The sequence below is a fragment of the Arachis hypogaea genome, chromosome 1 (genome assembly GCF_003086295.3).
Source record: "Arachis hypogaea cultivar Tifrunner chromosome 1, arahy.Tifrunner.gnm2.J5K5, whole genome shotgun sequence".
NCBI lineage: Eukaryota > Viridiplantae > Streptophyta > Magnoliopsida > Fabales > Fabaceae > Arachis > Arachis hypogaea.
This window is the reverse complement of record NC_092036.1, coordinates 33,794,254-33,815,435: the sequence shown is the minus strand read 5'-3', so window position 1 is coordinate 33,815,435 and position 21,182 is coordinate 33,794,254. Positions and strand designations below refer to the sequence as shown.

At 41.1% G+C, this 21,182-nt stretch overlaps 2 non-coding genes across 2 annotated transcripts; both read left to right on the top strand.

The window, feature by feature from the left end:
- Window positions 1-12,339: 12,339 nt before the first annotated feature.
- Window positions 12,340-12,447, top strand: LOC112712087 (small nucleolar RNA R71). Its single transcript, XR_003157675.1, has one exon. It is a non-coding gene; the product is annotated as a small nucleolar RNA R71 (small nucleolar RNA).
- Window positions 12,448-20,852: 8,405 nt separating this feature from the next.
- Window positions 20,853-20,960, top strand: LOC112712078 (small nucleolar RNA R71). Its single transcript, XR_003157672.1, has one exon. It is a non-coding gene; the product is annotated as a small nucleolar RNA R71 (small nucleolar RNA).
- Window positions 20,961-21,182: the final 222 nt, after the last annotated feature.

The following is a 21,182-nucleotide window of genomic DNA, read 5'->3' as shown; positions in this document are numbered from 1 at the left end:
CCGGAAAATGTCGGGTAGCGTTCACTGCCCAGATGCCAAGGAGATAACGCCCCTACAATAGAAGGGTCAACTTTAACAAAGAGATAGAAAGATATTAAGGACATAATGTGTGGAAGGAGCTCAGTGGGAGAATAGATCCAAAGGCAAAGCCAGTTCAACTAAGAGACTGGATCTCAAGCCTGTGGCTAGAGGATGGTTGGAGTTTCATTCAACCGCTCCTATCATTCCTACTAGCAACCGATCTGAAGTTTACTGTGGATCGGGTCATCATGATCCATAGCATCATGATGGAGAGGAAGTAGAAGTTTCATAGGTCATCTCCAATGAACCTCTACAAAATAGCCCGACCAAGTCCTCCACCAATGGCACGGCTAGCTTTTCCTCACCTTATTTGCCATCTGTGTTACTCAGTGGAGTTATCATAGAAGGAGATATCCCCATTGAAGAGGATAAGCCCATCACCAAGAAGAGATGAGCAAGCAAGAAGAATGCACGTCTCAGAGATGCATGAGGAGCTCATCATAAGAAATCTGAATGCCAAGGATGCACTTCCTCCAACAACTATTGGGAGCAACTCAGCACCTCCTAGAGATTTGAGCCACAATGTGGAACAATAAGGGTGGAACATCATGAGCATCCATCATTTCCAAGAAATAAGAGAAGACAAAGAGCAATGGGGAGGAGCAACAAAGGCAAGGAAGGACATAGAAGAGCTTAAGGACATTGTGTCCTTCAAGAAGAAGACGCCACTAAAGGTGGATTCATTCTTGTTCTTTATTTTTTCTGTTTTCGGTTTTTTTTATGTTGTGTTTATCTATGTTTTGTGTCTCTACTTCATGATCATTAGTATGTAACCATGCCTTAAGCTATGAATAAATCCATTAATCTTCACCTCTCTTAAATGAAAAATGTTTTAATTCAAAAGAACAAGAAGTACATGGATTTCGAATTTATCCTTGAATTTAATTTAATTATATTGATGTGGTGACAATACTTTTTGTTTTCTGAATGAATGATTGAACAGTGCATATGTCTTTTGATATTGTTGTTTATGAGTGTTAAAATTGTTGGCTCTTGAAAGAATGATGAACAAAGAGAAATGTTATTGATGATCTGAAAAATCATGAAATTGATTCTTGAAGCAAGAAAAAGCAGTGAAAAAGCAAAGGCTTGCGAAAAAAAAATAGAAAGAAAAGAAAGAGCAGTAGAAAAAGCCAATAGCCCTTAAAACCAAAAGGCAAGGGTAAAAAGGATCCAAGGCTTTGAGCATCAATGGATAGGAGGGCCCAAGGAAATTAAATCCAGGCCTAAGCGGCTAAATCAAGCTGTCCTAACCATGTGCTTGTGTCATGAAGGTCCAAGTGAAAAGCTTGAGACTGAGTGGTTAAAGTCGTGATCCAAAGCAAAAGAGTGTGCTTAAGAGCTCTGGACACCACTAACTGGGGACTTTAGCAAAGCTAAGTCACAATCTGAAAAGGTTCACCCAGTTATGTGTCTGTGGCATTTATGTATCCGGTGGTAATACTGGAAACAAGGTGCTTAGGGCCACGGCCAAGACTCATAAGTAGCTGTGTTCAATAATCAACATGCTTAACTAGGAAAGTCAATAACACTATCCGAAATTCTAAGTTCCTAGAGAAGCCAATCATTCTGAACTTTAAAGGAAAAAGTGAGATGCCAAAACTGTTCAGAAGCAAAAAGCTACAAGTCCCGCTCATCTAATTATAATTAATATTCATTGATATTCTGGAATTTATAGTATATTCTCTTCTTTTATCCTATTTGCTTTTCAATTGCTTGGGGACAAGCAACAATTTAAGTTTGGTGTTGTGATGAGCGGATAATTTATACGCTTTTTGGCATTGTTTTTAGGTAGTTTTTAGTAAGTTTGAGCTACTTTTAGGGATGTTTTCATTAGTTTTTATGTTAAATTCACATTTCTGGACTTTACTATGAGTTTGTGTTTTTCTGTGATTTCAGGTAATTCTGGCTGAAATTGAGGGACTTAAGCAAATCTCTGAAAAGGCTGACAAAAGGACTGCTGATGCTGTTGGAATCTGACCTCCCTGCACTCGAAATGGATTTCTGGAGCTACAGAACTCCAATTGCGCGCTCTCAACGGCGTTGGAAAGTAGACATCCAGAGCTTTCCAGCAATATATAATAGATCATACTTTAATCGGAAATTGACGACTAACTTGGCGTTGAACGCCAAGTACATACTGCTGTCTGGAGTTAAACGCCAGAAAAACGTCATGATCCGGAGTTGAACGCCCAAAACACGTCATAACTCGGAGTTCAACTCCAAGAGAAGCCTCAGCTCGTGGATTAATCAAGCTCAGCCCAAGCATACACCAAGTGGGCCCCGGAAGTGGATTTATGCATCAATTACTTACCCATGTAAACCCTAGTAGCTAGTTTATTATAAATAGGACTTTTTACCAGTGTATTAATCATCTTGGGACGATTAGTTCTCAGATCATGGGGCTGGCCATTCGGCCATGCCTGAACCTTTTACTTATGTATTTTCAACGGTGGAGTTTCTGCACACCATAGATTAGGGGTGTGGAGCTCTGCTGTACCTCAAGTATTAATGCAATTCTATTTTCTTTTATTCAAATCTCTCTTATTCTTATTCCAAGATATTCATTCGTACCCAAGAACATGATGAATGTGATGATTATGTGACGCTCATTATCATTCTCACTTATGAACGCGCGTGATTGACAACCACTTCCGTTCTACATGCAACAGAGCTTGAATGTGTATCTCTTAGATTCCCCAACAGAATCTTCGTGGTATAAGCTAGATAGATGGCGGCATTTATGAGGATCTGGAAAGTCTCACCTTGTCTGTGGTATTCCGAGTAGGATCCTGGGAATCCGGAAAGTCTAACCTTGTCTGTGGTATTCCGAGTAGGATTCCGGTAATGAATGACTGTGACGTGCTTCAGACTCGCAAGTGCTGGGCGTTAGTGACAGACGCAAAAGAATCAAGGGATTCTATTCCAGTAGGAGCGGGAACCAACCAGTGATTAGCCGTGCTGTGACAGAGTGCGTGAGCGTAGTTTTCACTGCGAGGATGGGATGTAACCTTCGGCCAGGTGATGCCTCCAGACGATTAGCCATGCGAGTGACAGCCGCAGAGGATCATTTTCCCGAGAGGATTCAAAGTAGCCATCGTCGAACGGTGAACCCCTATACACAGCTTGCCATGGAAAGGAGTAAGAAGGATTGAGTTGAAGCAGTGGGAAAGCAGGCGTTCTTAAGCCATACAGTATCTCCATTCGCTTATCTGAAATTCCCACCAATGAATCTGCATAAGTACCCTATCCCTTTTATTATTTCTATTTTCTTATTTCTATTTTCGAAAACCCATAAACCAATTTAATCTGCCTAACTGAGATTTACAAGGTGACCATAGCTTGCTTCATACCAACAATCTCTGTGGGATCGACCCTTACTCGCGTAAGGTTTATTACTTGGACGACCCAGTACACTTGCTGGTTAGTTGAACGGAGTTGTGTCCACTCGTGCCAATTTCAAATTCCATAAAACTACAACTTAAAGAATAGTGATCACAATTTCATCCACCATTCTTCTTCTTTCTTTTCTCTTGATCTTACTAGAAAGCTTTCGATCTTAATTCAATTGGTTAGTTGTCTTGGAAAAGAAACTCTCCATAATTGGATCTCCTTTGAACCTTGGAAAAGGGATAAGGAAATCATGCTAGAAATGCTTTCTCATGTTGGACCAAATTGGGGTTTGGATGGATATTGTGACATTTAATCCTCCCAACACTTTGATTTGGAAATACATGTGGAATAATCAGTGACCACACTTTCATCTCTTCCCATGAGCAATTAAATCAAGGAATTGGGCAATTGTTCAAGCTTAGAGAGATTGGATTGCCAAGGAATTGGGATCCAATCACTTAAGATTGCCAAGGAGATTAATGAATGCATTGATTGAGGAAGAGATGAGAATGAACTTGATCCGGAGAATGCAACATCTCCTAAACCCAATGATATCCCCATTTTTGATCTTACCCATTCTATTTACTTTCTGCCATTTAAATTCCTGCTCACATTCCCAACTTCCCATTTAAGATTCTGCACTTTAATTTCTGTTATTTACTTTCTAGTCATTTAAATTCCTGCATCTCAATCTCAATTCTGTTTAGCTTAACTAGCATATTCTTCTAACTAAAGTTGCTTGACCAATCAATCCCTGTGGGATTCGACTTCACTCTATTATGAGTTTTACTTGACGACAATTCGGTATACTTGTCGAAGGGAAATTTGTTGAGAGACAAGTTTTCACGCATCAAGTTTATGGCGCCGTTGCCGGGGATTGATTTTGAATCAACAATGATTAAGTTAGAAGATCACTAGATTGAGTATTTTTTTATTTCGTTATTCGTTTCTTTTTATTCAGTCAGTTTACCTTAGTTAGTTTTTAATTTCTTCCTTACCCTTATACCCTCTCTATTTTCTGTTCTCTTTTTCTTAGTTGATCATAATTCAGCTCACTAACCAACTAACTGTTTGATAAATTGCATCACTCACACTAACAATCATTCTAACAAGAATAATCTTCACTATACCTCCTGTTGTGCAATCTGTTTGTTGTATGACAGGGAGAAGAGAAGGAGCTTCAACATCCTTTGATTCAGAACCTAAAAGAACCCTTTGGAGACGACGAAGGGAAACAAGAGGAAAAAGGATTATTGGTGCTGAGGAAGCAGAGGAAGAGTATTTTGAACCCAACATAGAAGAGAATTTGGAGAATAATCATGAAGAAGAAGCTCATAATCATGCCAGAGAAGGCCATGCAAACCGGGCTGGGCAAGAAAGGAGGGTCTTAGGATCCTATATCAACCCTAATCCCAGAAACTGTGGGAGCAGCATTCAGAAACCCACCATACATGCCAACAATTTCGAGCTAAAACCCCAGCTCATCACTTTGGTGCAAAATAATTGCTCATTTGGAGGAGGTGCTCAAGAAGACCCTAACCAACACTTGACCACCTTCTTGAGGATTTGTGACACGGTGAAGTCCAATGGAGTCCACCCCGATGTCTATAGGCTGCTCTTGTTCCCCTTTTCACTCAGGGACAAGGCATCCAAGTGGCTTGAATCCTTTCCAAAGGAGAGCTTGACCAATTGGGAAGAGGTAGTGAACAAGTTTTTGGCAAGGTTTTACCCCCCTCAAAGGATCAATAGATTGAGAACTGAAGTGCAGACGTTCAGACAGCAAGATGGGGAGACACTTTATGAAGCTTGGGAAAGGTTCAAGGATCTAACAAGGAGATGCCCACCAGAGATGTTTAATGAGTGGGTTCAACTTCACATCTTCTATGAAGGTCTTTCCTATGAGTCAAAGAAGGTTGTGGATCATTCATCAGGAGGCTCTTTAAATAAGAAAAAAACCATTGAAGAAGCCATAGATGTCATTGAAACAGTTGCTGAGAATGACTACTTCTATGCCTCCGAAAGAAGTAACACTAGAGGAGTAATGGAGCTGAACCACATGGATGCACTGTTAGCCCAAAACAAGATGATCACCAAGCAGCTAGCAGATCTTACCAAGAAGGTGGAAGAGAACCAAGTTGCAGCAGCCATCACCTCATCACCAACTCAAGAAGGAGTAAACATAAGAGAAGAAGGTGACTGGGAGCAAGCCAACTATGTGAAAAACTCACCTAGACAAGTCCATGATCCATACTCCAAAACTTACAACTCTGGATAGAGGAATCACCCCAACTTTAGATGGGGAAATCAACAAGACCAAGGACAAGATCAGAGACGCCACAACTTCAACTCCAACAACAATGCTACACATCAAAACACCTCACAGAGATATTACCAACATCCATCTAACCAACCTTCTCAACCACCTAATCTCAACCCACCATCATTGACAGAGGAGAGGCTCTCAAAAATTGAGGCTCTACTTGAAAGCCTATGCAAGGACATTCAAGATAGCAAAGTGGTATGCGAAATTGTGATCAATACTTTTCACAACTCAAATAATCCCCGGTAATGAATCCAAAAACTTGGTGTTCAATACCATGGCATAAACACAACTTCGCACAACTAACCAGCAAGTGTACTGGGTCGTCCAAGTAATAAACCTTACGCGACTAAGGGTCGATCCCACAGAGATTGTTGGTATGAAGCAAGCTATGGTCACCTTGTAAATCTTAATCAGGCAAACTCAAATGGGTATGGTGATAAACGCATAAAACATAAAGATAAAGATAGAGATACTTATGTAATTCATTGGTAGGAACTTCAGATAAGCGTATGAAGATGCCTTCCCTTCCGTCTCTCTGCTTTCCTACTGTCTTCATCCAATCCTTCTTACTCCTTTCCATGGCAAGCTTAAGCAAGGGTTTCACCGTTGTCAGTGGCTACCTCCCATCCTCTCAGTGGAAATGTTCAACGCACCCTGTCACGGCACGGCTATCCATCTGTCGGTTCTCGATCAGGCCGGAATAGAATCCAGTGATTCTTTTGCGTCTGTCACTAACACCCCGCCCTCAGTAGTTTGAAGCACGTCACAGTCATTCAATCATTGAATCCTACTCAGAATACCACAGACAAGGTTAGACCTTCCGGATTCTCTTGAATGCCGCCATCAGTTCTAGCCTATACCACGAAGACTCTGATCTCACGGAATGGCTGGCTCGTTTGTCAGGCGAGCACTCGGTTGTCAGGCGATCAACCATGCATCGTGTATCAGGAATCCAAGAGATATTCACCCAATCGAAGGTAGAACGGAGGTGGTTGTCAGTCACACGTTCATAGGTGAGAATGATGATGAGTGTCACGGATCATCACATTCATCAAGTTGAAGAACAAGTGATATCTTAGAACAAGAACAAGCGGAATTGAATAGAAGAACAATAGTAATTGCATTAATACTCGAGGTACAGCAGAGCTCCACACCTTAATATATGGTGTGTAGAAACTCCACCGTTGAAAATACATAAGAACAAGAGTGATCATTGGCCTCGGCCCCAGAGAGGGAACCAGAAGAACCAAGATCTGATCTAAGAACTAGATGTCCAAAGATGATCAAAGGATCGAAAAATAATCCAAAGATGAAAATACAATAGTAAAAGGTCCTATATATAGCGAACTAGTAACCTAGGGTGTACAGAGATGAGTAAATGACATAAAAATCCACTTCCGGGCCCACTTGGTGTGTGCTTGAGCTGAGCATTGAAGCATTTTCGTGTAGAGACTCTTCTTGGAGTTAAACGCCAGCTTTTATGCCAGTTTGGGCGTTTAACTCCCATTTTGGTGCCAGTTCCGGCGTTTAACGCTGGGATTTCTGAGGGTGACTTTGTACGCCGGTTTGGGCCATCAAATCTTGGGCAAAGTATGGACTATCATATATTGCTGAAAAGCCCAGGATGTCTACTTTCCAACGCCGTTGAGAGCGCGCCAATTGGGCTTCTGTAGCTCCAGAAAATCCACTTCGAGTGCAAGGAGGTCAGAATCCAACAGCATCTGCAGTCCTTTTTAGTCTCTGGATCAGATTTTTGCTTAGGTCCCTCAATTTCAGCCAGAAAATACCTGAAATCACAGAAAAACACACAAACTCATAGTAAAGTCCAGAAAAGTGAATTTTAACTAAAAACTAATAAAAATATATTAAAAACTAACTAGATCATACCAAAAACATACTAAAAACAATGCCAAAAAGCGTACAAATTATCCGCTCATCACAACACCAAACTTAAATTGTTGCTTGTCCTCAAGCAACTGAAAATCGAATAAGATAAAAGGAATAGAATATGCAATGAATTCCAAAAACATCTATGAAGATCAGTATTAATTAGATGAGCGGGGCTTTTAGCTTTTTGCCTCTGAATAGTTTTGGCATCTCACTCTATCCTTTGAAATTCAGAATGATTGGCTTCTTTAGGAACTTAGAATCCAGATAGTGTTATTGATTCTCCTAGTAAAGTATGATGATTCTTGAATATAGCTACTTATTGAGTCTTGGCTGTGGCCCAAAGCACTCTGTCTTCCAGTATTACCACCGGATACATACATGCCACAGACACATAATTGGGTGAACCTTTTCAGATTGTGACTCAGCTTTGCTAGAGTCCCCAATTAGAGGTGTCCAGGGTTCTTAAGCAAACTCTTTTTGCCTTGGATCACAACTTTATTTCTTTCTTTTTCTCCCCTTTTTTTTCGTTTTCTTTTGTTTTTTTTTCGAAATTTTCTTTTTTTTTCATTGCTTTTTCTTGCTTCAAGAATCATTTTAATGATTTTTCAGATCCTCAGTAACATGTCTCCTTTTTCATCATTCTTTCAAGAGCCAACATTCATGAACCACAAATTCAAAAGACATATGCACTGTTTAAGCATACATTCAGAAAACAAAAATATTGCCACCACATCAAAATAATTAAACTGTTATAAAATTCAAAATTCATGCAATTCTTTTTCTTTTTCAATTAAGCACGTTTTTTTTTTCAAGAAAGGTGATGGATTCATAGGACATTCATAACTTTAAGGCATAGACACTAATGATCACAAGACACAAACATAGATAAACATAAGCACTAAAATTCGAAAAACAGGAAAATAAAGAACAAGGAAATTAAGGAACGGGTCCACCTTAGTGATGGCGGCTCTTTCTTCCTCTTGAAGGTCCTATGGAGTGCTTGAGCTCCTCAATGTCTCTTCCTTGTCTTTGTTGCTCCTCTCTCATGATTCTTTGATCTTCTCTAATTTCATGGAGGATGATGGAGTGTTCTTGGTGCTCCACCCTTAGTTGTCCCATGTTGGAACTCAATTCTCCTAGGGAGGTGTTTAGTTGCTCCCAATAGTTTTGTGGAAGAAAGTGCATCCCTTGAGGAATCTCAGGGATCTCATGATGAGTGGGGTCTCTTGTGTGCTCCATCCTCTTCTTAGTGATGGGCTTGTCCTCATCAATAGGGATGTCTCCCTCTATGTCAACTCCAACTGAATAACAGAGGTGACAAATGAGATGAGGAAAGGCTAACCTTGCCAAGGTAGAGGACTTGTCCGCCACCTTATAGAGTTCTTGAGCTATAACCTCATGAACTTCTATTTCTTCTCCAATCATGATGCTATGAATCATGATAGCCCGGTCTATGGTAACTTCGGACCGGTTGCTAGTGGGAATGATTGAGCGTTGAATAAACTCCAACCATCCTCTAGCCACGGGTTTGAGGTCATGCCTTCTCAATTGAACCGGCTTCCCTCTTGAATCTCTCTTCCATTGGGCGCCCTCTTCACATATGACTGTGAGGACTTGGTCCAACCTTTGATCAAAGTTGACCCTTCTAGTGTAAGGATGTTCATCTCCTTGCATCATGGGCAAATTGAATGCCAACCTTACACTTTCCGGACTAAAATCCAAGTATTTCCCCCGAACCATAGTAAGCCAATTCTTTGGATCCGGGTTCATACTTTGGTCATGGTTCTTGGTGATCCATGCATTGGCATAGAACTCTTGAACCATTAAGATTCCGACTTGTTGAATGGGGTTGGTAAGAACTTCCCAACCTCTTATTCGGATCTCATGTCGGATCTCCGGATATTCACTCTTTTTGAGTGAAAAAGGGACCTCGGGGATCACCTTCTTCAAGGCCACAACTTCATAGAAGTGGTCTTGATGCACCCTTGAGATGAATCTCTCCATCTCCCATGACTCGGAGGTAGAAGCTTTTGCCTTCCCTTTCCTCTTTCTAGAGGTTTCTCCGGCCTTGGATGCCATAAATGGTTATGGAAAAACAAAAAGCAATGCTTTTACCACACCAAACTTAAAAGGTTTGCTCGTCCTCGAGCAAAAGAAGAAAGAAGAGAGTAGAAGAAGAAGAAGAAATGAGGAAGAAGGGAATGGCTTTGTGTTCGGCCAAAAAGGGGGAGAAGTGGTGTTTAGGTTGTGTGAAAATGAAGGAGTGAAGGAGGGTTTATATAGGAGTGGGGGAAGGGTAGGGTTCGGTCAAGTGAGGGTGGGTTTGGGTGGGAAAGTGGTTTGAATTTGAATGGTGAGGTAGGTGGGGTTTTATGAAGGATGGATGTGAGTCGTGAAGAGAAAGATGGGATTTGATAGGTGAAGGGTTTTTGGGGAAGAGGTGTTGAGGTGATTGGTGAATGGGTGAAGAAGAGAGAGAGAGTGGTAGGGTAGGTGGGGATCCTGTGGGGTCCACAGATCCTGAGGTGTCAAGGAAAAGTCATCCCTGCACCAAATGGCAAGCAAAATTGCGTTTCTAGCCATTTCTGGCGTTAAACGCCGGGCTGGTGCCCATTTCTGGTGTTTAACGCCAGCTTCTTGCCCTTTTCTGGCGTTTAACGCCAGTCTGGTGCCCCTTTCTGGCGTTAAACGCCCAGAATGGTGCCAGACTGGGCGTTAAACGCCCAACAGCTAACCTTACTGGCGTTTAAACGCCAGTAGGTGCGTCCTCCAGGGTGTGCTGTTTTTCTTCCTGTTTTTCATTCTGTTTTTGCTTTTTTCATCGATTTTGTGACTTCTCATGATCATCAACCTACAAAAAACATAAAATAACAAAAGAAAATAGTTAATTATAAAATATTGGGTTGCCTCCCAACAAGCGCTTCTTTAATGTCATTAGCTTGACAGAGGACTCTCATGGAGCCTCAGAAATGCTCAGAGCTATGTTGGAACCTCCCAACACCAAACTTAGAGTTTGAATGTGGGGGTTCAACACCAAACTTAGAGTTTGGTTGTGGCCTCCCAACACCAAACTTAGAGTTTGACTGTGGGGGCTCTGTTTGGCTCTGTTTTGAGGGAAGCTCTTCATGCTCCCTCTCCATGATGGCAGAGGAATATCCTTGAGCCTTAAACACCAAGGATTCTTTATTCACTTGAATGATCAACTCTCCTCTATCAACATCAATCACAGCCTTTGCTGTGGCTAGGAAGGGTCTGCCAAGGATGAGGGATTCATCCATGCACTTCCCAGTCTCTAGGACTATGAAATCAGTAGGGATGTAATGGTCTTCAACTTTTACCAGAACATCCTCTACAAGTCCATAAGCTTGTTTTCTTGAGTTGTCTGCCATCTCTAGTGAGATTTTTGCAGCTTGCACCTCAAAGATCCCTAGCTTCTCCATTACAGAGAGAGGCATGAGGTTTACACTTGACCCTAAGTCACACAAGGCCTTCTTGAAGGTCATGGTGCCTATGGTACAAGGTATTGAAAACTTCCCAGGATCCTGTCTCTTTTGAGGCAGTTTCTGCCTAGACAAGTCATCCAGTTCTTTGGTGAGCAAAGGGGGTTCATCCTCCCAAGTCTCATTTCCAAATAACTTGTCATTTAGCTTCATGATTGCTCCAAGGTATTTGGCAACTTGCCCTTCAGTGACATACTCATCCTCTTCAGAGGAAGAATACTCATCTGAGCTCATGAATGGCAGAAGTAAGTCCAATGGAATCTCTATGGTCTCATTTTGAGCCTCAGATTCCCATGGTTCCTCATTGGGGAACTCATTGGAGGCCAGTGGACGTCCATGGAGGTTTTCCTCAGTGACGTTTACTGCCTCTCCTCCCTCCCAAAATTCGGCCATGTTGATGGCCTTGCATTCTCCTTTTGGATTTTCTTCTGTATTGCTTGGAAGAGTACTAGGAGGGAGTTCAGTAATTTTCTTGCTCAGCTGACCCACTTGTCCCTCCAAATTTCTAATGGAGGCCCTAGTTTCAGTCATGAAACTTTGAGTGGTTTTGATCAGATCAGAGACCATGGTTGCTAAGTCAGAGTTATTCTGCTTAGAACTCTCTGTTTGTTGCTGAGAAGATGATGGAAAAGGCTTGCTATTGCTAAACCTGTTTCTTCCACCATTATTGTTGTTGAAACCTTGTTGAGGTCTCTGTTGATCCTTCCATGAGAAATTTGGATGATTTCTCCATGAAGGATTATAGGTGTTTCCATAGGATTCTCCCATGTAATTCACCTCTTCCATTGAAGGGTTCTCAGGATCATAAGCTTCTTCCTCAGATGAAGCTTCCTTAGTACTGTTTGGTGCATTTTGCATTCCAGACAGACTTTGAGAGATCATATTGACTTGTTGAGTCAATATTTTGTTCTGAGGCAATATGGCATTCAGAGTGTCAATCTCAAGAACTCCTTTCTTCTGACTAGTCCCATTGTTCACAGGATTCCTTTCAGAAGTGTACATGAATTGGTTATTTGCAACCATTTCAATCAGCTCTTGAGCTTCTGTAGGCGTCTTCTTCAGATGAAGAGAGCCTCCAGCAGAGCTATCCAAAGACATTTTGGATAGTTCAGAGAGACCATCATAGAAAATACCTATGATGCTCCATTCAGAAAGCATATCAGATGGACACTTTCTGATTAATTGTTTGTATCTTTCCCAAGCTTCATAGAGGGATTCTCCTTCCTTCTGTCTGAAGGTTTGGACTTCCACTCTAAGCTTACTCAATTTTTGAGGTGGAAAGAACTTTGCCTAGAAGGCATTGACTAGCTTTTCCCAAGAGTCCAGGCTTTCTTTAGGTTGAGAGTCCAACCATGTTCTAGCTCTGTCTCTTACAGCAAAAGGGAATAGCATAGGTCTGTAGACCTCAGGGTCAACCCCATTAGTCTTGACAGTGTCACAGATTTGCAAGAACTCAGCTAAAAACTGATGAGGATCTTCCAATGGAAGTCCATGGAACTTGCAATTCTGTTGCATTAGAGAAACTAATTGAGGCTTAAGCTCAAAGTTGTTTGCTCCAATGGCAGGGATAGAGATGCTTCTCCCATAGAAGTCGGGAGTAGGTGCAGTAAAGTCACCCAGCACCTTCCTTGCATTGTTGGCATTATTGTTGTTTTCGGCTGCCATGTGTTCTTCTTCTTTGAAGAATTCGGTTAGGTCCTCTACAGAGAATTGTGCCTTAGCTTCTCTTAGCTTTCTCTTCAAGGTCCTTTCAGGTTTAGGATCAACCTCAACAAGAATGCCTTTGTCTCTGCTCCTGCTCATATGAAAGAGAAGAGAACAAGAAAATATGGAATCCTCTATGTCACAGTATAGAGATTCCTTGAGGTGTCAGAGGAAAAGAAAATGGAAGGCAGAAGTAGAAAATTCGAACTTATCAAGAAAGATGGAGTTCGGATTTTGCATTAAGGAATAGTGTTAGTCCATAAATAGAAGGATGTGAGAAGAAGGGAAGTGATTTTCGAAAATTAAGTAAGAAATTTTGAAAACATTTTGAAAAACACTAATTAATTTTCGAAAACCAAGAGTGGGAAAGAGATCAAGTGATTTTTGAAAAAGATTTTGAAATTAGAAATTAAAAAGATTTGATTGAAAACTATTTTGAAAAAGATGTGGTTAAGAAGATATGATTGGTTTTTAAAAAGATGTGATTGAGAAGATATGATTTGAAAAACATTTTAAAAAGATTTGATTTCAAAAAAATAATGACTTGGCTATCAAGAAAAGATATGATTCAAACATTAAACCTTTCTCAACAGAAAAGGCAACATACTTGAAATGTTGAATCAAATCATTAATTGATAGCAAGTATCTTTGAAAAAGGAGAGAAATTGATTTTGAAAGCATATGATTGAAAAGATATGATTTGAAAAAGATTTGATTTTGAAAAACTTTGAAAACTTGAAAAAAAAATTGCATTGAAAACAGAATCTTCCCTCTTGTGCCATCCTGGCGTTAAACGCCCAGAATGGTGCACATTCTGGTGTTTAACGCCCAAAACTATACCCTTTTGGGCGTTAAACGCCCAACCAGGTACCCTGGCTGGCGTTTAAACGCCAGTCTGTCCTTCTTCACTGGGCGTTTTGAACGCCCAGCTTTTTCTGTATAATTCCTCTGCAGTATGTTCTGAATCTTCAATTCTCTGTATTATTGACTTGAAAAGACACAAATTAAAAATATTTTTGGATTTTTAATAATAAGGAATAATCAAAATGCAACTAAAATCAAAAGAACAATGCATGCAAGACACCAAACTTAGCAGTTTGTATACTACTGACACTAATGAGAATGCATATGAGACACATAAACACTCAAACCAAGAGAATTCAATGATCAAAATAAGAAAACATCAAGAACAACTTGAAGATCCTTAAGACACATGAATGGATGCATGTAATTGACACCAAACTTAAAATGAAACATTAGACTCAAAAATATTTTTGGATTTTATGATTTTGTAAATTTTTTTGTGCTTTTTTTTTCGAAAATAAAGTGGAAAAAGGTATCAAAATTCTTAATGAGAATTCCAGGAATCATGCAATGTTAGTCTAAAGCTTCAGTCTAAAGAAATTAGATATGGCCAGCCAAGCTTCAGCAGAACATTGCATTCAAGAGCTAAATTGATGAAGATCAATCAGCTTTGGTGATGATAAGAACATCACTTTGAAACACTAGAATTCATTCTTAAGAACTCTGAAGAAAAAATACCTAATCTAAGCAACAAGATGAACCGTCAGTTGTCCAGACTCAACAATCCCCGGCAACGGTGCCAAAAACTTGGTATGCGAAATTGTGATCAATACTTTTCACAACTCAAATAATCCCCGGTAATGAATCCAAAAACTTGGTGTTCAATACCATGGCATAAACACAACTTCGCACAACTAACCAGCAAGTGTACTGGGTCGTCCAAGTAATAAACCTTACGCGAGTAAGGGTCGATCCCACAGAGATTGTTGGTATGAAGCAAGCTATGGTCACCTTGTAAATCTTAGTCAGGCAAACTCAAATGGGTATGGTGATAAACGCATAAAACATAAAGATAAAGATAGAGATACTTATGTAATTCATTGGTAGGAACTTCAGATAAGCGTATGAAGATGCCTTCCCTTCCGTCTCTCTGCTTTCCTACTGTCTTCATCCAATCCTTCTTACTCCTTTCCATGGCAAGCTTAAGCAAGGGTTTCGCCGTTGTCAGTGGCTACCTCCCATCCTCTCAGTAGAAATATTCAACGCACCCTGTCACGGCACAGCTATCCATCTGTCGGTTCTCGATCAGGCCGGAATAGAATCCAGGGATTCTTTTGCGTCTGTCACTAACGCCCCGCCCTCAGGAGTTTGAAGCACGTCACAGTCATTCAATCATTGAATCCTACTCAGAATACCATAGACAAGGTTAGACCTTCCGGATTCTCTTGAATGCCGCCATCAGTTCTAGCCTATACCACGAAGACTCTGATCTCACGGAATGGCTGGCTCGTTTGTCAGGCGAGCACTCGGTTGTCAGGCGATCAACCATGCATCGTGTATCAGGAATCCAAGAGATATTCACCCAATCGAAGGTAGAACGGAGGTGGTTGTCAGTCACACGTTCATAGGTGAGAATGATGATGAGTGTCACGGATCATCACATTCATCAAGTTGAAGAACAAGTGATATCTTAGAACAAGAACAAGCGGAATTGAATAGAAGAACAATAGTAATTGCATTAATACTCGAGGTACAGCAGAGCTCCACACCTTAATCTATGGTGTGTAGAAACTCCACCGTTGAAAATACATAAGAACAAGAGTGATCATTGGCCTCGGCCCCAGAGAGGGAACCAGAAGAACCAAGATCTGATCTAAGAACTAGATGTCCAAAGATGATCAAAGGATCGAAAAATAATCCAAAGATGAAAATACAATAGTAAAAGGTCCTATATATAGCGAACTAGTAACCTAGGGTGTACAGAGATGAGTAAATGACATAAAAATCCACTTCCGGGCCCACTTGGTGTGTGCTTGGGCTGAGCATTGAAGAATTTTCGTGTAGAGACTCTTCTTGGAGTTAAACGCCAGCTTTTATGCCAGTTTGGGCGTTTAACTCCCATTTTGGTGCCAGTTCCGGCGTTTAACGCTGGGATTTCTGAGGGTGACTTTGTACGCCGGTTTGGGCCATCAAATCTTGGGCAAAGTATGGACTATCATATATTTCTGGAAAGCCCAGGATGTCTACTTTCCAACGCCGTTGAGAGCGCGCCAATTGGGCTTCTGTAGCTCCAGAAAATCCACTTCGAGTGCAGGGAGGTTAGAATCCAACAGCATCTGCAGTCCTTTTTAGTCTCTGGATCGGATTTTTGCTCAGGTCCCTCAATTTCAGCCAGAAAATACCTGAAATCACAGAAAAACACACAAACTCATAGTAAAGTCCAGAAAAGTGAATTTTAACTAAAAACTAATAAAAATATATTAAAAACTAACTAGATCATACCAAAAACATACTAAAAACAATGCCAAAAAGCGTACAAATTATCCGCTCATCACAACACCAAACTTAAATTGTTGCTTGTCCTCAAGCAACTGAAAATCGAATAAGATAAAAGGAATAGAATATGCAATGAATTCCAAAAACATCTATGAAGATCAGTATTAATTAGATGAGCGGGGCTTTTAGCCTTTTGCCTCTGAATAGTTTTGGCATCTCACTCTATCCTTTGAAATTCAGAATGATTGGCTTCTTTAGGAACTTAGAATCCAGATAGTGTTATTGATTCTCCTAGTAAAGTATGATGATTCTTGAATATAGCTACTTATTGAGTCTTGGCTGTGGCCCAAAGCACTCTGTCTTCCAGTATTACCACCGGATACATACATGCCACAGACACATAATTGGGTGAACCTTTTCAGATTGTGACTCAGCTTTGCTAGAGTCCCCAATTAGAGGTGTCCAGGGTTCTTAAGCAAACTCTTTTTGCCTTGGATCACAACTTTATTTCTTTCTTTTTCTCCCCTTTTTTTTCGTTTTCTTTTGTTTTTTTTTTGAAATTTTCTTTTTTTTTCATTGCTTTTTCTTGCTTCAAGAATCATTTTAATGATTTTTCAGATCCTCAGTAACATGTCTCCTTTTTCATCATTCTTTCAAGAGCCAACATTCATGAACCACAAATTCAAAAGACATATGCACTGTTTAAGCATACATTCAGAAAACAAAAATATTGCCACCACATCAAAATAATTAAACTGTTATAAAATTCAAAATTCATGCAATTCTTTTTCTTTTTCAATTAAGCACGTTTTTTTTTTCAAGAAAGGTGATGGATTCATAGGACATTCATAACTTTAAGGCATAGACACTAATGATCACAAGACACAAACATAGATAAACATAAGCACTAAAATTCGAAAAACAGGAAAATAAAGAACAAGGAAATTAAGGAACGGGTCCACCTTAGTGATGGCGGCTCTTTCTTCCTCTTGAAGGTCCTATGGAGTGCTTGAGCTCCTCAATGTCTCTTCCTTGTCTTTGTTGCTCCTCTCTCATGATTCTTTGATCTTCTCTAATTTCATGGAGGATGATGGAGTGTTCTTGGTGCTCCACCCTTAGTTGTCCCATGTTGGAACTCAATTCTCCTAGGGAGGTGTTTAGTTGCTCCCAATAGTTTTGTGGAAGAAAGTGCATCCCTTGAGGAATCTCAGGGATCTCATGATGAGTGGGGTCTCTTGTGTGCTCCATCCTCTTCTTAGTGATGGGCTTGTCCTCATCAATAGGGATGTCTCCCTCTATGTCAACTCCAACTGAATAACAGAGGTGACAAATGAGATGAGGAAAGGCTAACCTTGCCAAGGTAGAGGACTTGTCCGCCACCTTATAGAGTTCTTGAGCTATAACCTCATGAACTTCTATTTCTTCTCCAATCATGATGCTATGAATCATGATAGCCCGGTCTATGGTAACTTCGGACCGGTTGCTAGTGGGAATGATTGAGCGTTGAATAAACTCCAACCATCCTCTAGCCACGGGTTTGAGGTCATGCCTTCTCAATTGAACCGGCTTCCCTCTTGAATCTCTCTTCCATTGGGCGCCCTCTTCACATATGACTGTGAGGACTTGGTCCAACCTTTGATCAAAGTTGACCCTTCTAGTGTAAGGATGTTCATCTCCTTGCATCATGGGCAAATTGAATGCCAACCTTACACTTTCCGGACTAAAATCCAAGTATTTCCCCCGAACCATAGTAAGCCAATTCTTTGGATCCGGGTTCATACTTTGGTCATGGTTCTTGGTGATCCATGCATTGGCATAGAACTCTTGAACCATTAAGATTCCGACTTGTTGAATGGGGTTGGTAAGAACTTCCCAACCTCTTATTCGGATCTCATGTCGGATCTCCGGATATTCACTCTTTTTGAGTGAAAAAGGGACCTCGGGGATCACCTTCTTCAAGGCCACAACTTCATAGAAGTGGTCTTGATGCACCCTTGAGATGAATCTCTCCATCTCCCATGACTCGGAGGTAGAAGCTTTTGCCTTCCCTTTCCTCTTTCTAGAGGTTTCTCCGGCCTTGGATGCCATAAATGGTTATGGAAAAACAAAAAGCAATGCTTTTACCACACCAAACTTAAAAGGTTTGCTCGTCCTCGAGCAAAAGAAGAAAGAAGAGAGTAGAAGAAGAAGAAGAAATGAGGAAGAAGGGAATGGCTTTGTGTTCGGCCAAAAAGGGGGAGAAGTGGTGTTTAGGTTGTGTGAAAATGAAGGAGTGAAGGAGGGTTTATATAGGAGTGGGGGAAGGGTAGGGTTCGGTCAAGTGAGGGTGGGTTTGGGTGGGAAAGTGGTTTGAATTTGAATGGTGAGGTAGGTGGGGTTTTATGAAGGATGGATGTGAGTCGTGAAGAGAAAGATGGGATTTGATAGGTGAAGGGTTTTTGGGGAAGAGGTGTTGAGGTGATTGGTGAATGGGTGAAGAAGAGAGAGAGAGTGGTAGGGTAGGTGGGGATCCTGTGGGGTCCACAGATCCTGAGGTGTCAAGGAAAAGTCATCCCTGCACCAAATGGCAAGCAAAATTGCGTTTCTAGCCATTTCTGGCGTTAAACGCCGGGCTGGTGCCCATTTCTGGTGTTTAACGCCAGCTTCTTGCCCTTTTCTGGCGTTTAACGCCAGTCTGGTGCCCCTTTCTGGCGTTAAACGCCCAGAATGGTGCCAGACTGGGCGTTAAACGCCCAACAGCTAACCTTACTGGCGTTTAAACGCCAGTAGGTGCGTCCTCCAGGGTGTGCTGTTTTTCTTCCTATTTTTCATTCTGTTTTTGCTTTTTTCATCGATTTTGTGACTTCTCATGATCATCAACCTACAAAAAACATAAAATAACAAAAGAAAATAGTTAATTATAAAATATTGGGTTGCCTCCCAACAAGCGCTTCTTTAATGTCATTAGCTTGACAGAGGACTCTCATGGAGCCTCAGAAATGCTCAGAGCTATGTTGGAACCTCCCAACACCAAACTTAGAGTTTGAATGTGGGGGTTCAACACCAAACTTAGAGTTTGGTTGTGGCCTCCCAACACCAAACTTAGAGTTTGACTGTGGGGGCTCTGTTTGGCTCTGTTTTGAGGGAAGCTCTTCATGCTCCCTCTCCATGATGGCAGAGGAATATCCTTGAGCCTTAAACACCAAGGATTCTTTATTCACTTGAATGATCAACTCTCCTCTATCAACATCAATCACAGCCTTTGTTGTGGCTAGGAAGGGTCTGCCAAGGATGAGGGATTCATCCATGCACTTCCCAGTCTCTAGGACTATGAAATCAGTAGGGATGTAATGGTCTTCAACTTTTACCAGAACATCCTCTACAAGTCCATAAGCTTGTTTTCTTGAGTTGTCTGCCATCTCTAGTGAGATTTTTGCAGCTTGCACCTCAAAGATCCCTAGCTTCTCCATTACAGAGAGAGGCATGAGGTTTACACTTGACCCTAAGTCACACAAGGCCTTCTTGAAGGTCATGGTGCCTATGGTACAAGGTATTGAAAACTTCCCAGGATCCTGTCTCTTTTGAGGCAGTTTCTGCCTAGACAAGTCATCCAGTTCTTTGGTGAGCAAAGGGGGTTCATCCTCCCAAGTCTCATTTCCAAATAACTTGTCATTTAGCTTCATGATTGCTCCAAGGTATTTGGCAACTTGCCCTTCAGTGACATACTCATCCTCTTCAGAGGAAGAATACTCATCTGAGCTCATGAATGGCAGAAGTAAGTCCAATGGAATCTCTATGGTCTCATTTTGAGCCTCAGATTCCCATGGTTCCTCATTGGGGAACTCATTGGAGGCCAGTGGACGTCCATGGAGGTTTTCCTCAGTGACGTTTACTGCCTCTCCTCCCTCCCAAAATTCGGCCATGTTGATGGCCTTGCATTCTCCTTTTGGATTTTCTTCTGTATTGCTTGGAAGAGTACTAGGAGGGAGTTCAGTAATTTTCTTGCTCAGCTGACCCACTTGTCCCTCCAAATTTCTAATGGAGGCCCTAGTTTCAGTCATGAAACTTTGAGTGGTTTTGATCAGATCAGAGACCATGGTTGCTAAGTCAGAGTTATTCTGCTTAGAACTCTCTGTTTGTTGCTGAGAAGATGATGGAAAAGGCTTGCTATTGCTAAACCTGTTTCTTCCACCATTATTGTTGTTGAAACCTTGTTGAGGTCTCTGTTGATCCTTCCATGAGAAATTTGGATGATTTCTCCATGAAGGATTATAGGTGTTTCCATAGGATTCTCCCATGTAATTCACCTCTTCCATTGAAGGGTTCTCAGGATCATAAGCTTCTTCCTCAGATGAAGCTTCCTTAGTACTGTTTGGTGCATTTTGCATTCCAGACAGACTTTGAGAGATCATATTGACTTGTTGAGTCAATATTTTGTTCTGAGGCAATATGGCATTCAGAGTGTCAATCTCAAGAACTCCTTTCTTCTGACTAGTCCCATTGTTCACAGGATTCCTTTCAGAAGTGTACATGAATTGGTTATTTGCAACCATTTCAATCAGCTCTTGAGCTTCTGTAGGCGTCTTCTTCAGATGAAGAGAGCCTCCAGCAGAGCTATCCAAAGACATTTTGGATAGTTTAGAGAGACCATCATAGAAAATACCTATGATGCTCCATTCAGAAAGCATATCAGATGGACACTTTCTGATTAATTGTTTGTATCTTTCCCAAGCTTCATAGAGGGATTCTCCTTCCTTCTGTCTGAAGGTTTGGACTTCCACTCTAAGCTTACTCAATTTTTGAGGTGGAAAGAACTTTGCCTAGAAGGCATTGACTAGCTTTTCCCAAGAGTCCAGGCTTTCTTTAGGTTGAGAGTCCAACCATGTTCTAGCTCTGTCTCTTACAGCAAAAGGGAATAGCATAGGTCTGTAGACCTCAGGGTCAACCCCATTAGTCTTGACAGTGTCACAGATTTGCAAGAACTCAGCTAAAAACTGATGAGGATCTTCCAA